At 34.9% G+C, this 18,491-nt stretch overlaps 1 protein-coding gene and 1 pseudogene across 1 annotated transcript in view; both read right to left on the bottom strand.

Annotated features, from left to right (window-relative positions):
• CASP1 (caspase 1) overlaps window positions 1-18,491 on the bottom strand; it is a 55,050-nt gene that overhangs the window by 20,450 nt on the left and 16,109 nt on the right. The window lies entirely within an intron of this gene.
• On the bottom strand, window positions 478-13,804 carry LOC116556384 (annotated as a pseudogene).

The following is an 18,491-nucleotide window of genomic DNA, read 5'->3' as shown; positions in this document are numbered from 1 at the left end:
TCATACAACAATAATGTGATATGTGCATTCAGAGGACCAAAGCCCTGCTTTCTCCATAGCTAGCTCCCGTGTTTACTCTGTTTTGTTTAAGGTCTGATGCAATGTTTGATAATTAAGTGTGGCAGGTGGGAGAGAGAGACAAAGAGACGAAGAGTATGAGAGATAAATTAATATAATTAATAATGGTAGCAGTAGTAAATTACTATTTTAATAATTACTAACCTAAGACTTTCATTGTTTATTACATTTTGCTGCAATTTTTCTTACCTCCTTGATTGGTTATATAGTTGGGGGAAACTAAAGGTATATAAGTAGAATAAAAAAGAGCAAATAAATAATAAACACTCACCAGGCTACATCAATAAAGAACACTAACTTGACCATCCAAGTAGTCAGCTGTCAATGGTCATTGAACTTCACCACCGATATAACTCTTTCATTTATTTCAACCCCAACAACTCTGACTACTTACAATTCTCAATTGCCAGGAAAGAGGTAGGAAGCTCTTGTCATGGATAGTCATTCTATGGTGGGCATCTGGGCTTTAACCCTTGGAATTTCAAATGATTTCTGTACCTAAAAGAAAAAACAGTAGATGAGATATGAGGGGTTTTGAACTCTCAGAAAGTATCTTGCACCATGAACTAGGAAACGTCTGGAATGAAGAGAGTTTCCAGGGTTGATGGCATCAAACCCATGGATATTGCCACTCCTTAACACTGGTACTCTACCTCTTAGAATTGACACCCCATGTCAGACTGTACACTTTACCTCAAAATAAACACCTCATGCCTAGTCAAGTCTTTTCAATCTCCATTTTCTCTATTTTCCATTTCTGACCTACAGATGTGACAATCAATTAAATATCCCTTGGGATATGCTCATGATAACTGGATATGGGAGACTTACTACTTTCAACCCCTACCAAAGCTGATTCTTCAATTTAAAAGAGAATTAAATCCCAGAATCTTGCTTTAAGGCCTGAACCTGGAACAACTTTCATGCCCACACCACCATAGTAACTTCTTATGCATGGACTGATCAATGAGATCCTGCTTACCCTAAATCCAACATTTCTAGTCTTTTTCCAGGAATACTCTCAAAAGTACAATGTCTAATTCCTAATCATCCAAAAGGACTTAGCTTCCTAGTTCTCTATTCACAGAAACCCTGTCTCAATTTATGCTACGATCTTCTTTAAACACCAGTGGTATATCTTTCTTTTCCCACAAAAGTTTTACTGGTTTCTAAACTTTTTAATTTAGAAACAGCCACACTTTCCTGTGTTAATACCAATTCTATTTTCCCTTAGAAAAGAAGAAACATTTGTCTATTCATTTATGCATCTATTTATTCAATAAATATTAATTGAATGTCTGCTATATGTCAGGCATATTGAGGTGCTGAGCAAATCTCTGCCATCCTGAAGTTTGCATGTTAGTGAGTAAATATAGGTAAAAAACAGACACATAAATAAATTATTAATGTATGCTTACTGGGTGGAGAAAATAAAGTAGGAAGGACAGGTAATAGGGAATGTCCCAAGTTGGGCAAGGGACATTCCCTTCTGCCCTTTTCCATTGAAAGAGTGACTTCCTTTTATTCCCTCTCACATGCCTTTATGACGCCCACCACAATCTGTAATCACACATTTTTTTGTTAACCCATATTTCCAGTATCAATATCTGCCACAAAAGTCTGAGTCCTAGGTAGTGTTAAGCCATGCAAGCCTCATTTACCCTTTTGTCATCAGGATGAAGCCCATCATCTCCATTCGGTTTTTATTCATTTTGTAAATTAAGTAATCAAATTATTTCAAAATATTTTATATTCTTTGAATTGTAATAACTAACAGCCCATAACATGAAGCTTATAGTTGACATTATTTTATTTTACTTTGCTCTTGTTCTGGGTTATATTAACATTTTCTTTCTCTAAACCAGATTTTAAACACCTGAATAACAGAAATCAGTTGTCATTCTACTTTTGCTTGCCTGAAAAAGTGTGTAATTTTTATTTGATTACTGAATAATTATAAATTCTTTCTGAGCAAATAAATAAATGCCAAGAAAAGGAAACGAAAGCTTACCTTCTGAAATACTTCCACTAGGTGGCAGCACCAAGAATATTTCTGGAGGCATGTGATGAGTTCCATGATGAAGATAGAGCCCCTTATGCTGTCTCTCCAGGACATGTTATCTATGATGATATAGAATGCTATTCCTTGGGCTATGACTTTTACTGTTTTTGTTTATATTTTTGTTTTTTCATAGCTTGGGAATTTACTTGATAGATTTACGGAAATCCTTATAACCTAACATTTACTTAGGTTTCACACAGAGGAGACAGAAAAGCTGGCAGAGGTTGAACAAAAAGGACAGCTTGTAAGCATTACAAGATATTGCTTAGTGATTGCATTTTGATTTTTGGAACTGGCTTTTTACTATGGACCGCATTGTCATTCACTTTGCTTAGAAAAGGGGACTTGAGAAATAACTGGAATTTTTCCACTTTATAAAGGAAAGAATAGAATCTGAGAAGGATGAATCAACTTTTATGTTCACACAGTGAGCAAGCCACAAAAAAATGCTGTTTACAGATTGCACCACGCTGTATTTCACCATATAATAAACAAAATAGATGAACATATCCAAACTTTAAGTTACAGAAAATTAAAACATCATAGAAATATACTGTATAATATGGTGCCAATAGTAAATAATACTGTATTACATACTTAAAAATTTGCAAAGACAGATCTTATGTAAATTATCCTTATCACATCCTTGCAGAATATAATAATAAATAGAGAGCTGGAGGAATCTTTTAGAGGAGAGAGAGGTGTTTATGACATAGATTTTGGTGATGATTTTAGGGATGTGTACTTATCTCCAAACATTAAGTTGCATACATTAAATATGTACAATTTTTGTATGTCAGTTATGCCTCAAGAAAGTGGTTTAAAAATAAGACTTAAAAATTTGCAAACTGGAGAGAGTAAAAAGAGTCACCTTAGGATGACTACCTAGAGGTGAAATACAAACCACTGTTTCCTATAATTAGACCTAATTAGCCCCACCCTAACGTTTTCTACTTTTTTTAAAGGCCAATGACATTTTTATCTGGACATGCAATAACACTGCTCTTTGTAGGATCAGGTGGGATATGTGTAGAAGAGTGCTTGAAGTTGATTATTTGGGAAAGACAGCCAGTACTGAGATCCATAAAACCTCTACTCAAAATGTTAAATGGATTTAATTTAAAAAAACCAGAATCCATCATTTATATTTAAATGGTGTGCAGTGAATGGTGTTTCATGTATTGTGTTACTTTAATATTTAGCATGCCTTTTACTGTAGTGTAACACTTATAATAAAGGTATATTTTTAAAAAATGTGTGTGTGGGAGGGTGAAGGCATCTGTTCTCACAGCACATATAAGATCATGTAAAGTATGTAGAGAGCACACACCATTCTCTCAGATCATTGTCGCATAGAGCCTTTCCTGATTTTGTAGAATTATTCAAAGGTGGCCTCAGTCCCCAAATTTTTGACTGTTGCTAAAAGACACATACGTGGTGTTGAAGAGCAGAAAGCAATGAAGTCCTTTTCCAAGTGGGTCTTGCAAGCAGAATCTGCCTCCAGGTTTTCAGGTGACTGTGAAGAGGTGACTGCCAAGGATGCTGGAGAGCCGCTGACTCACAGATCCCCACAGTTTGCTGTAGAGACATCAACTTTCTTTTTTTTTTTTTTTTTTCATTTTCTTTTATGTTACTTTAAGTTCCAGCATAGAAGTGCAGAACGTGCAGGTTTGTTACATAGTTATATGTGTGCCATTGTGGTTTGTTGCACCTATCAACCTGTCATGTAGGTTTTAAGCCCCACATGCGTCAGATATTTGTCCTAAACCTCTCCCTCCCCTCCCCACCAACCCCCAAATGGCCCTGGTGTGTGTTGTTCCTCTCCCTGTGTCCGTGTGTTCTCATTGTTCAACTCCCACCTATAAGTGAGAACACACGATGTTTGGTTTTCTGTTCCTGGGTCAATTTGCTGAGGATGATGGCTTCCAGCTTCATTCATGTCCCTTCAGGGGACATTATCTCATTCCTTTTTATGGTTGCATAGTATTCCATGGGGTATATGTACCACATTTTCTTTACCCACTCTGTCATTGATGGGCATTTGGGTTGGTTCAAGAGATGTCAACTTTTTGCACACGTCTGTGCCTTCCTTATTATGGCTATCACAATTGCCCGCCTTGTTAATTTACAATGTTCTTTCTAACTAGTTTCATATATACATACAGACTCACACATGCACACACACACACACACACACACACACACACACTTTGCTTCGTCTCTAGTGTCATTCAACAATGTGTCAATTAATAGTAAATTTATCATGCCTTTACCAGTTTTTAGTTAAATTATTGCTGCTTTCTTAAAAAACAAAACAAAACCTACATCCCAATAGTCATGAGGTCATTGGAAGTCAGGAATAAAAAGAGAAAAGATTGACTTAAATTTCCTAAAATTTCCTTAACTCTCTACTAATTTTCCCCTCAATAATTATGAATAAACAGGGTGCTTCTATCACATAATAACGTCAGTTTCAAATGCAATTCTTCAGAAACCACATAATGTCAAAACATCTGTAAAACATTTACAAATCAAGCTATCATCAAAATGATTCCATTCCAAAGTTTGAATACTTCTGTTTAACTTTGATTTAGGGATTCTGATGATATCCTTCACCACTTACCGTGGATGAAATTATACAGAAATTTCTCCACTGATGAGACAGTTTCTCATTATACCAGCCCCTTCAGAAGAGTTTCTTCAGAATTCAATGTACTTTATTTGTACTGGATGGGATCTAAGACTTGGCCCTAAATACAAACCAAACATCACAATCCTCTGCATACACCTTCATAACTGTTAAATGTTCAGTCTCAGCACTCGCCACCCCTGCAGGCCTGGACAATGATGACCTTGGGTTTTTCCCTTAGACTGAGGCAGTTGCGGTTGTTGAATATCTGGAAGATGGTGTCATAAAGCAGCACATCTGGGTTTTCCTCATCATGAGCCTTTCCACAGTTTCCCTCCAGGATGACGTGACATGAGCACCAAGAACGTGCTGTCTGAGGACTTGTGCTCTGGTCGGGCAGCAGATGCCCTCAACACTGACTCCATATCCTGGGAATAAGCAATGTCTAACTTCAGTCAAAGAAGAATCACAATTAATAGGACATCCTAGATTTACCATGAGTGAAACAGGAAACATATGTAATATCCTGGTCATGGTGCTTCACATTGTACTTACTCAATCATGACAGCTGTTTTATAGTTTTATTTTTCCTTTGTAATGGGGCTGTGGGTTCCACTTTTTCTCCATGCTGACATACCATACACTGTCTTCTTAATATATTGTATGTTTGTATATGTTACTCGTATTACTTTTTAAAAATCTAGATCTTTTCTCTCCTTTTCTAGCAAGAGTCATGTTATAAATGCATCACACCACTTTTCTTGTAAAACCCAACTGACATTGCTTAGAATAAAATCAATCTTCTGGCTTGACCATACTCAACCTCACACTGTATCTTTTCTGCTTCAATCTCTAGTCACACTGGTCTCTTTGTGTCTCTCATGTGTCAGTTACGTTTTCAGCTCAGCTCCTTCGCAGGTAGCACCCCCTACTGGAAGGCACTGAACTCGCATCTTCCCAGATACATCTTCAGATAGTCAGTCCGACTTGTGCAAACTCTCTCCACAGAGGTTTTTCTGGACCAACCCAAAAACATCGCACCCCATCCAACGTTCTCTCTCATGTTTCCTTTTCCTTTTTCTTTTTTTTTTTTTTTTGAGACGGAGTCCTGCTCTGTTGTCCAGGCTGGAGTGCCATGTTTCCTTTTTCTTTACTTTTTGCCTACTTTCAATTCTCTTGTTTTTCTTATATAGACACATACATACACTCATTCTCTGAAATTGTCTGGTTTGATTCTATGGTGAGATTTTGCCTCACTAACCTAGGTTCTCGTAAATTTGAAACTTTTTGTCTTATTTACAGACCAATCCACAAATTAAAAATTTGGATTTAATATTTAAGAGTGCACTCCTGGCTAAAACACATTACTCTATGATTTTCTGTGGAATCTTGGGGCTACATCCCAATTACCTGATCATATTGGAAGTCAATAAGCATTGTGCAACTACATGCCAATCTTGTTTTGTCTACTTTTATGGAATTGAGGGTATTTGAGGCTCAAAAGAGACACGGACTTAGGTATTCAGTACTTTCATTTGCTAGTAAGTGTGTGCATGTACACACACACACACACACACACACACATACACACACACACGAACCCAGAGGTTGTTAAACCTCGTTGAGATTCTATAAAGCTAACTAATTATTAGAAGAATATATTTTGAATATGTATGAGTGTGAGGTGGTTGAGGGGTTCTTACCCTGGCTGTGAGATTATTTTTTTCAACTACACTGTAGCCCAGGCCCTGAAGCAGCCCCTTCATCCCTGTGATGTCAACATAAGCCCCATTCCTTGGAGGCAGATGGTCAAACTTTATACTGCATACGAGAGCCAGGTGTCTGCGGTCCTTTCTCTCCTTTATTAGATAGATCTAATAAAGGAGGTGGAAATGAAGTAACGATGATTACTGGAGTCTCTTTTCAACCTCCATATGCCTCACAATTTTGCTTTTTTTAAGACCTCATGCAGCTGCCCCCTTCCCTAACCTCTATCAGAAGACACTGCCTTCCTTTCTCTCAAGAGTCCAGAGCAAGAACCAGGACATATCTTGGGATGATTACTCAAGAATCTTGAGGAAACTAGAATAATTTCTACCACCTTCATTTTCCTTTTTCTTCTCCATCTACTCACCCATTTCTTATATTCAGGTTCATATCAAATTTCATATAAACCAAGAGGTGTTTTCATTGGTTCCAGTAAAAATGAATATACAAAGATTCTTTGTCTTCCATATTATGACTATTTTGGTACTATTTTAAAAATATAAACTTATAGTGAATTTCAAGCTATAATTATATTTTTCAAATATGTTTTATATCTAGGTTTTTCAACTAAAGTACAATTATTTATTTATTTATTTATTTATTTATTTTTTTGAGACAGAGTTTCGCTCTTGTTACCCAGGCTGGAGTGCAATGGCGCGATCTCGGCTCACCGCAACCTCCGCCTCCTGGGTTCAGGCAATTCTCCTGCCTCAGCCTCCTGAGTAGCTGGGATTACAGGCACGCGCCACCACGCCCAGCTAATTTTTTGTAGTTTTAGTAGAGACGGGGTTTCACCACGTTGACCAGGATGGTCTCGATCTCTTGACCTCGTGATCCACCCGCCTCGGCCTCCCAAAGTGCTGGGATTACAGGCTTGAGCCACTGCGCCCGGACTTAAAGTACAATTATTATGCAGCCCTGTTATAAACATTTTTATTCTGTAGCTATAGCTGAAATTATAATAAATCTCAAATAGATACAAAAGTCAATAAATAAAAAAACGAGGAATCTATGTTTTATCACATGTTGAATGAACATTGGTGTCTATTTGAAGTCATATGAACCCTTGCCTGTGGAAAGCATTGTTCATAAAGGTTTCCACTGTCACCACCCCCAATCATTTAGTGCTTTAAGTATTTGTGCATTTATGGCTGGCATTGTGGCTCCAGCCTGTAATCCCAGTGCTTTGAGAGGCCATGGCTGTGGATCTCATGAAGCCAGGATTTAGAGAACAGCCTGGGCAACATAGTGGGGCTGTGTCTCTGCAGAACTTTAGAACTATCAGCCTGGCATGGTGGTGGTGTGCATCTGTAGCCCTAGTTACTTGGGAGGCTGAAGATGGAGAATCCCTTGAGCCAATGTCTTCAAGATAGCAGTCAGTTATGATCACATCATGTCACTTCAGTCTGGGCAACAGAGCAAGACCCCATTAAAAAAATAGTGCATTTAATAAAAGCAATTGTTTCTCTCTTTTTCCCTATTTCATGCAGAGAGCACAGCACCTTATCATGTTTTTCTTTACACTGTCTCGGGAATTCTTCATGAGGACAAAGTCTGAGAATATTTGTAGATTCGGCTGACTCAGGTGGTCCAGCGTTGATTTGCAAAAGAGCTGTGGGATATCACAAAATATAAATTACGGCTTCTGCCTCTGTGACTCAATTTATCACCTAAGAAGTTTGAGAGAGAGAGAAAAATCCTAGGAAAAAGACTTCTTTGCTTGTAGAGGTTATAGCTGTACCTAATTTCCAGCTTAAGGAAATGTATTCTTACCAAGAAAGAAAAAGGAATTTTCTAATGGAGAAAGCAGACCTCCCCACCCACCCCACCAAAAAAAAAAAAAAAAAAGCAATCATAGGTTCTGATTATTTGGGAGAAAAAATCTTGATGATTTAGGGTTAGATTTGACTTTTCTATATTCATAAAAACATTCTATTTTTCCAGTGGTTTTACCCTAGGGTGCTCATTCATTTATCTGGACTTTCTACTGTGTCTAGGCAAGAGTGTACTAAATAAATACTTGTCAGAGTGCTATCTATTTGAAATACAATGTGAGTTTCATGTGCAATATTAAATTCTCTAATAAACATTTATAAAAGCTAAAGTTATTTTTAATAATATATTTAACATAATATATACAAAATATTATTATGCCAACATGTGTCACTAGCCACAAGTTAAGTACTTAATAGTTACATGAGGCTGGGGGCTACAAAACTGAACGGGACCACATCCCATTTTGGAGTCATAGTCCCCTCCTAGTCCATACCACATACAGATACATATATACACCACTTAACAGAATATTGAATTCTGTACCATCGTGGTATTAACAGAATATTGAATTCTGTACCATCATGGTATTTTTTTAAGCATTCTTTATGTGAAATATTAACTTTTCTAGAAGAAATGGGCTAGTTGTCTTTCAGCAAATTGTGAAATCATCTATTCATGAAGAAATGTTGTCTAGTGACAATAGTACTGTGTCCAAGGCCAAAGGGGCAAATATTTGTATGTGATTCTGACATAACTCTGGACATCTTGTCTTTCAAGTACTGAATAGCCAACATTCAGTTTTCTAACTCATATTTTATAATGTGAAGAAATAATACATCTCTTTTGGATAATTTTGGTTCTGAGTCATTCCGATCTATTCCCTTGTGAAATCTAACATTGGTCTTTTTTGACTGATATTGTGCAAGATTATTGAGCCCTCCTTCTGCAAAAGAAAAAGTAATTTATATATACAAATTAGAAGAAAAGCTTACTAAGATCTAATAACAAGATTTATTTTCAGGAAAGGAATGTCTGGACAGGCATATTACTTGTGTTTAGTTACATGACCCAACCAAGACATAGGAACCATGAGTAAAGTAATATTAACCTGTGTAAAATGTATATTGCTTTGTAGTATTTCATGTGCTTTTTTTTCTATTTCAATCATTTGTTTCTATTCATTTCTAATAATATTTTAAAATAAATGTCTTGCTAAAGTGTATGATAAAATTCTGAGCTCTGGGGTTGCCACATGTTCTAAGTATATAAGGAAACCAAACCTTCTAAGTATCCCTTTTTTCATATGCATTTTCTTCCCATTTCAGAAAATTCTGCCAATACGAAGACATCCAGGGTCTTGATATATTCCTAGTGTGAGGATATGTTTTCCTACTTAAAGGTTTGGAGAACTTCCTAACTTAGCAGTCATCTCCTAACGACTTTTATGTGTCTGTGTGTAGAACAGGTGTTTTCAAGTAAAATAAGAAATTAGACAGATATTCTATTTTATATCCAACAGTAGAATTAGTATAAAAGTATTATTTTTATTACAAAATAATAAATACTATAGTGCAGTCTGCTTCCAAAGAGAGTTTCTATTAGCCTGGCAGTGCAATAGGAAGTAATGTGGAAATTAGGAGTTTAGATAAAAATTTCAGTTTGAGATTATCTGTTATCTAGTGAAACAGGAATCTCTCAGGAATCTGCTCTGGAATCTGTTTACATTGACACAACAAGAAAGAAGTGGTACAGGGTCAGAAAAACAATTTCCCGCAGCATATAGGGACTTACGTGGTTATTTCTCTGACTACATCACAGTATTGCTATACGGTGTGTACATATGTTAAATGAACAAATGAATAGCTAGAATTCTTCTTATCCTGCACTCCAGAATCCAGTGCTCTGCTGGAAACCCTCAGAATTATAACCATATCCAAGGGCCTGGCTAAGGCCTATACCTCTTCTAATAGTCCAGCCCACCAGGCTTCCATGTCCACTGGACCAGTGTACTCAAAGTATCCTGAGATTGATCACTCTGGAGAATCCAAATACAAATAGAGTTCAGGGATCCACTGGACCCCTCCTGCGTGGATCTGCAGCTGTTTCCTTCTCGCCACATCCTCTGCTGATTGGATAGACTATTTCAGTTTAGAATTTAGTGCTTATTATATATTATATCTAGGATTGCTAAAATCATTTTAAGCCCTTATTGCTACATATATGATTCTGATTTGTTGCATTATCTCTGATTTTTTAAAACTGATATGTTTTTTCCCATGCCATCCCAGGTTTGAGCAAAAGCAAAATACCAGCAAAAGACCATTTAAAATACTAATAATAATGCATTATTGCCTAAAATCTTGGACAACTGTATTAGTATGTGCTTTCTGTTGAGGGGAACACTTCCTTATAGATAAGGGGGGTTTATTTTGTGTAGTGAGGTTTGAACAGTTTATGTTGCTTTATGTTCATGATCATGTGTAAACTCTAGTAGTTCAGGGTTGAAGATTTCAGTTTAAAATCTACAAAAAATTGAGTCCATCCCTGGAAAACATGAATCTGAGAATACTTAGGCTCTAATAATACTGATAATTAAACCTGGGTCAAAAGTTTTGAAATTTTATAAAATTTAAACATTTTATAGTTGTTCCCTGATAATATTTTTGTAACACACAGACATGAGTAAACACTGGAAAATTCTAATTTGTAGCATCCAAATAATAATTAAGAAAACTACTCTTTATTGCATGCATATACTTTATTTGTTTATTCATCACATATTAAATTAGGTATCGGCTATGTGCCAGGATCTCTATTAATTACTCTATTAATTGGTGAAGAAACAAGTTACATTCTGGTAGCAGAAACTTGGTACATGTTAGTTCTTTTTACTGCAATGGAAAAGGCTGAAAAGTGGAGTAGGTTTATTGTGGAAAACAAAGTGTTTAATTTTAGCTGAGTTCATTTTGTGATGCCAGTGAAACACTGGAGCAGAACTGTTGAATATGCTGGTAGAGTTAAATGAGTATGGAGCTTAGATGAGTGAGTTCTGAATGAAAGCTAAAATCTTGGAAGTTGTTGACATGTGGTTCCTGGTATTACAATGTTTCTAGCTGTAGACAGTCTTGTCAGAAAGTACTGGAATTGTCCACATTTCACAGACGGTAAGACTGATGATTAGGGAGTATAGAGGGTTAAGAAACTTGCTTGAACCTGCATAGTTCACAGGTGACAGAATATAGGTTTTGGTTTAAGTACCCCCTACTAAAAACATCTCCCCTGTTAACTATTTCTATGCACAGTCTAAACACAAAGACACAGCTTCTTAGGTAATTGGAAATTTGAACACAAAAGATAAGGTGGTCTCTAACAGGACCATGACATGTTTACTGAAAATGAGAGTTTAGAAACAAAAGTATAGGAGGAATCACAGATAACACTGAATGGATCTTGGAGTCAAATAAATTCTGGAAATTTTGACATATTTATCGTATTAGACGCAGGCTTACTTTTTGTCCTGATGATCTTTTGGTCCATATTGAGAATGGTTTGAATAAATATTTGACGAGCCACATGGTTCTTTTGCACAGAATTTACTAAGACCTGGCCTTGTCTTAAATTTTGGCATTATAATATTTTTTCTTTTCCTCTTCCTTCAATGGCAGAACATTGTGTTTTGACAAATAATTAAAAACACCAAGAAGAAAATCTTTGTCCAGGTATTCCAACATCTTAAGTGTTTTGTTTTTGCGGTTGTCTTCTGTCAGAAATGGAAAGACTCCTTCAACAACGGGTACAGCTTAAATAATTCTGCCTTCACCTAAGACATAACTCTGTAATACGAAACTCCTCTAAAAATACATTCTATTTTACCATGTCCCCAGTGAATAGCACACCTTTTCCTTTGTAACTGCAGAATTCTCTCATCCATCAAATTCATACCAGTCTGTGCGTAGCAATTCGTTGCCTCTTAAATTTGTTTTTATGGCTTTTCTTCTCCCTTCTTTAGCGTTGGGCATAATGCTAACTTGCTGGTCACCCACTGTTTTCACATTTCTCTTTCTCTTGCTCACAGCTCATGATGATGATGATCTACCTGAACTATGCACTCCCAGGACAGTTCATGCTTTTGTCTAGACTGTAAATACTACTAGATGATACAATCTTTCCTCTTTGCTGTATTTAGCTTCCTTGGGGAAAGCACTATATCTCTGAATTTGCATTTTTAACACACATCCTATACCCACTTCTTTGTGCTCATTAACATCTTAGTGCTCAAAATGCTTAAAAGTACTTAGTATGCTTGCTAAATACATGACTTAATGAACAAATGGATGACTGCATCCAGAGTGCTAATTTTTTTAGCATCTTTTCCTCAATCAAAATTTGAAATTGCAAATAATCTGATGACTAATCTAGCATGGAGAATTAATGTGACATCAGGTTGATCATTGCTCCTTAGCATAATTTGAATTTTTACTGGGAAATATAGGTATCAAAGTGATAAATCTTTGTGCCTGGCACTCTACTAATTACTGCTAGTCATTGATAAAGAAACCAATTGCCTTCTGGTGGGAGAAATTTGATATATGTTAGTTTCCTTTACTAAAATGGAAAGGGGTTAAAGCTGGAACAAATTTGGTTGGAAAAAGTGTTTAATTTAATAAAGCCAGTGAAACACTGGAGCAGAATTGTTGAAAATACAGCTAGAGCTAAATGAGCCTGGCACTCAGAGAAGAGATTTCTGGATGAAAGCTAATATCTTGGGAGTTGTTGGCATGTTGATGCCTGCCATTACAATGTTTCTAGCCTTCCACAGTCTTATGAGAAAGTACTGAAATTGTCCCCATTTCATAGGTGGTAAGACTGATGATTAGGCAGCAAGAGAAGCTAAGATACATGCAGGAAGCCGCATAGCTTACTAATGACAGAATCTAGGTTTAGGTTTGAGTATGTCTTACTACAAGCCTCTACTATTAATTATTTCCATGCACAGTCTGAACCCAAGGACTCAGCCTTTTAGCTGATTGGAAACTGGATCCCACCCCACAAGAGACAAAGTAATCCCCAAAAGAAAAATTATATGCTTAGTGAAAATGATATTTTCATAAAGGAAGGACAGGGGGATCATAGAAGACACTGCATGGGTTTTTGAGTTGAATAGATTCTAAAAAATTAGAGATATCCACTGTAAATATCCAATATTACCTTTTATATTGGCGGATTTTTTAGCCATATTAGGTAGGGTCTGGATAGATGTTTGTCCAGCCGCATAGTTCTTTAGCATGCAGTCTGTCAAGACGAGGGCCTTGCCTTCTATTTTGGCATTGTAACCTTTTTTCCTTTCCTTTTCCTTCAATTTGAGAACTCTTTTCTTCACCAAGTTATTCAGTCTATTCTGAAGCATGCATTTGAACAGAGCTTTGACATTGTTAAAGTTTGTTTTTTTTTTTTTTTTTTTTTTTTTTTGCAACTGTATTCTGTCAGAAATAGACTCCTTCAACTATGGGAACAGCTTAAAGAGTTCTGCCCTTGCTTTCGACAAAGCTCTGTAATGTGAAACACCCTTGAAAATGCATTTTGTCTTACCATTTTGTCTTCCCAAACAAATACTCAGTTACTTCTTTTACCTATAGCATTCTCTGGCCCATGAAATTCATACCAGGTTGCGTTTAACAATTCATTGCCGCTTAAGTTTGTTTTTTATAGGGTGTCTTTTTCCTTTCTGCAGCATTGGGCCTAATGCTAAATCCCTGGTCATCCACTGTATTCAGATTTATTTCTCTTGCTCAAAGCCCATGATGATCTACCTGAAATGTATGCATCCAGGACAGTCCATTCTCTTTCTAGTCTGTAAATTATTCCTACTAGATTATAGGATCTTTCCTCTTCTCTATATTTAGCTTCCTTGGTGAAAGCACTGTATCTTTGAATTTGCATTTTTTAACACACAAGCTATACCCAATTGTGATAATTAACAATTTTCCTCTCAAAATGCTTAAAAGTACTTAATCTGCTTGCTTAATACATAAGCTAACATTCAACTTAATCATTAATTGGATAAATGCATCGAGATACCTAATTCTTTAGGGTTTTTTTTATTTTCAAACCAAAATTTAGAATTGAAAATATCTAATAACTCTTATGGTAAATTAATATGACACTAACTTAATGTAGTACTCCTTAGTATAATTTGAATTTTTACCAGGAAATATATATACATGTGTGTGTTTGTGTGTGTGTCTGTGTGTGTGTATATATATATATATATATATATATATATAAAATAAATCTTTTATCTCAATACAAGAGATATGATTTAAGCAGGTTGTATGTGGAAAAGCCAAACATCTCCTCTCTTCTTAGTTAAATCTATAAAGATAGTTATCTAGTTCATCTAGATATAAGGACAGTTTTCACACAAAATAAATTTTCTAAAGAAAACGTGTCAGGACATTGAACAAAACTGGCCCAGAAGTACCAGACTCATTTTCCAGGTTATTTTGAGTTCATATGTCAATAATGAACCAACTATTATGAGAAAGACACATGGAAGTTTCAAAACAGGAGAAAAGTTTCCTAATAGCATTTAATGAAAGTAACATGTCCTATGTATTTATTGTGATTAAAAAAAAAACAGTGTCAATTATCATTATCATTATTATTTATGAATCTCTCTTCTAATTACTTTACAAATAATAGTATACTGGACCTCACAATAAACCAGTAGAATATTTATTATTTTATCAATTTTATAAGTCATTTAATAGATTACCCTAAATAACATGAATTAGGGTTCAAATTCTATTTTTACACCACATTCCATGTAGTAAACCATGACACACTTTCAGTAATAATAGTTTATATATGTTGAACCCCCGTGAGGTCAAGTGCATTGCTGAAATTTCACAAAAACTCCATGTGAAATGCATATTAACCTCTTTTATATGGAAAAGGAAACATACACTGATAAGCGACTAAGTAATTGAATGTAATACTGTGAAAAGAAAACAGAGTATAAAGTAACTGGGGAGTAGGAGTAGAACTTCAAGTGTTCAGAATCCAGAGCCCTACTTTTAAATCATTAAATTACATTACATGACTGTTGATGAAGAGCTTCTTAAGAGAACACAGATAAGATGCTTAAGGAACTCAGGATGACAAAATTCCAGGATGTGAGTTAATAGAGGCTTCTTAGAAGAGGAGACAAAAATGTTGGTTTTAAATGCAATGTAGTTGTTGGAACAGGGAATGTGAAGATTTGCAAAGAGTACATAGGTTAGTTTGTGGAATATCTACTCTGCCTGAGTTCTGAAGTTCTGTTTAACTTATTTCTGTGCTCAGTAAACTAATATAGTATTGACCGAATCAATATGTGGAGAAATACGATAGGCAATTAATCGAAAGAGATTAACAACACAATAAATACCACACAGGACAAACACACAGACCCACTTTCACCACTTCTGTTCAACATGGTACTGGAAGTCCTAATCGGAGAAATTAGACAACAGAAAGATATTAAAGGCATCAAAATAGGAGAGGAAGAATTTAATATGTCCTGTTTATGAATGACACTATCCTACATATATTAAGAAAACACTAAATGTGCCACCCAAAATCTGTTAGAACTAATACACAAAGGCAGTAAATTTGAAGGATACAAAAACAACATGCAAAAATGAGTACCATTTTTATAATAACAATAAACTAAAATGGATGATGAAAATCTCATTTATAATAGCTACAAAAAATTCCACAAAATAATAAAGTATAAATGTAAAGTTTAAAAAGTTAAAGATGTATATACCCATAACTATAAAACATTGACTGAAGAAACTGAATGAGAGTCACAAAAATGGAAAGCTATCCTGTGTTCATGAATTGGAAGTATTAATATTATTAAAATGTCTATTATACCCAATAAATCTATGAATTCAATAAAATTCCTATTAAACTTCCAATGCCAATTTTTGCAGAAATAAAAAATCAATCTTCAAATTCATATAGAATTACCAAAAAAATTCAAATAACCAAAGCACTCTTGATTAAAGAACAAAACTAGAGGCATCACACAAACTGACTTTGAAACATACTACAAAGTTATAGTAATCAAACTAGAATGTAACATAAAAACAGAGAACAAAGGAACAGGACAAAAAACCCAGAAATAAACCCAGTTATTTACAGTAAATTTATTTTTGACAAAGTTTAAGAACACACAATAGGCTAAGGACATTTTCTTCAATAAATGATGTTGGGAAAATTAAATATCCATGAGCAGAACAATCAAATTGGGCCCTTATCTGTCAAAATATACAAAAATCAACTCCGAATGGATTAAACATGTAAGCCCAATCACTGAAACTATGAAACTACTACACAAAAACATGGGAAAGCTTTATAACACTGGTATAGATAATTATTTTTGGATATGACACTACAAACATGGTCAACAATAACAAAAGTAAGAAATGAGATTACATCAAACTAAAAAGCTTTTGCAAAGTCGTGGAAACAACAATGTGAAGAAATAACCAACTGTTAAGGAGTAAATATTTGAATCCATATATTGGATAAGATATTAATATTCAAAATATATAAAAAAACACAATTCAACAGGAAGAAAACAAATATTACAAAATGAGCCAAGAAACAAACTAGACATTTTTCAAAGGAAGATGCAGAAATGCCCAACAGGTATGTACAAAATGCTCAATATCTCTGATTACAGGGAGATTAAACCACAATGAGATATTGCCTCACACCTGTTAGAATGATAACAATGGCCATTATCAAGAAAAAAAAAAAAAAAAGAAAAGATAACAAGTGTTGGAAAGGATGTTGAGAAAAAGAAACTCTAGTATACTGTTGATGAAAATAGAAATTAGTACAGTCACAATGAAACACAATAGGGAACTCCTCAAAAAGTTGAAAATAGAAGTAACAAGTGATCTAGCAATCCAAATATTTAGTATATATTTTAAAAATTAAGTCAGTATGTTGAAAAGACATATACACTTCCATTGTTATTAAAGCATTAATAGCTAAGATATAAAATAAACCTAAGTGTCTATAGATGGATGAATGGATGGAGAAAATGTGGTTTATATCCCTATTAGAACACTGTTCAGCTTTAGAAAATAAAAACAAATCCTGTCATTTGTGACAATATTGATGAACATGGATAGCATTATATTAAATAAAATAAGCCAAGCTGGGCACCAAAAGACAAATACCACATGATCTTACTGATGTGTAATATCTAAAAGAGTTAAACTCGTAAAAGCAGAGGGTAGAATGGAAGTGACTAGAAGGCAGGAAGTTTGGGAGGTGTTAGTCAAAGGAAGCAACATTTCAATTAGATAGGATAAATAGATTTAAGTAATCTATTGCACCACATAGTGACTCTAGTTAATGATATATTCTTCAAAATTGACGGTGTAAATTTTAAGTGCTATAATCACAAAAAAACATAAGCATATGTGGTAATCCATATGGTATTTAGCTCTTTAGGCATTCTACAATATATATTTCAAACATCATTTTGTACATAAGTATATAAAATTTTTACTTTCCAATTAAATAAATAAAATAATTTTTATAAAGAAACAAGGAAGTTAGTTTGAGATCCTCTTTTCATAATCTATAAATTCTCATAGCATCAATTATAATTTTAAAATAATAAATAAATTACTCAAATGTATAGATCAGCCCAGAAGCAGATTCTGTATGGAAACCCAAACGTCCAACAATGAGACATCACTTAAAATTATCCCACAACCTCATTAAATTGAACTTTTAAAAATGAACTGTTCATTTTTTTTTTCTATTTCCATTCTCCCTTTCCTCCATATAGTAAAAATTAGTATCAAACCTCCAAGTGCAGGAAGGCAGCAAAACCTGATGATATTAAACTTCTTTTGCCTTCCTTATGTCTTATTCCCTAACTCAATTCACACTTCATTAATTTTATTTACTAAACATTTTCAGAATCTGGCTGCTAGTTTTAATTGTAAGTGTTCATTACTTCTATTCAGTCCAACACCCTTCCTTCCTTCCCTCCCTCCTTCCTTCCTTCCTTCCTTTCCTCTCTCTCTCCCTCCCTCCCTTTTCTCTCTTTCTCTTTGTTTTTCTTTCTTTCTTTCTTTCTTTCTCTTTCTTTCTTTCTTTCTTTCT

Source organism: Sapajus apella, unplaced genomic scaffold (assembly GCF_009761245.1).
Source record: "Sapajus apella isolate SASKATOON/1434 unplaced genomic scaffold, GSC_monkey_1.0 scaffold16, whole genome shotgun sequence".
NCBI lineage: Eukaryota > Metazoa > Chordata > Mammalia > Primates > Cebidae > Sapajus > Sapajus apella.
Note: the sequence above shows the minus strand (reverse complement) of the source record. Positions and strands in the feature narration are given on the sequence as shown.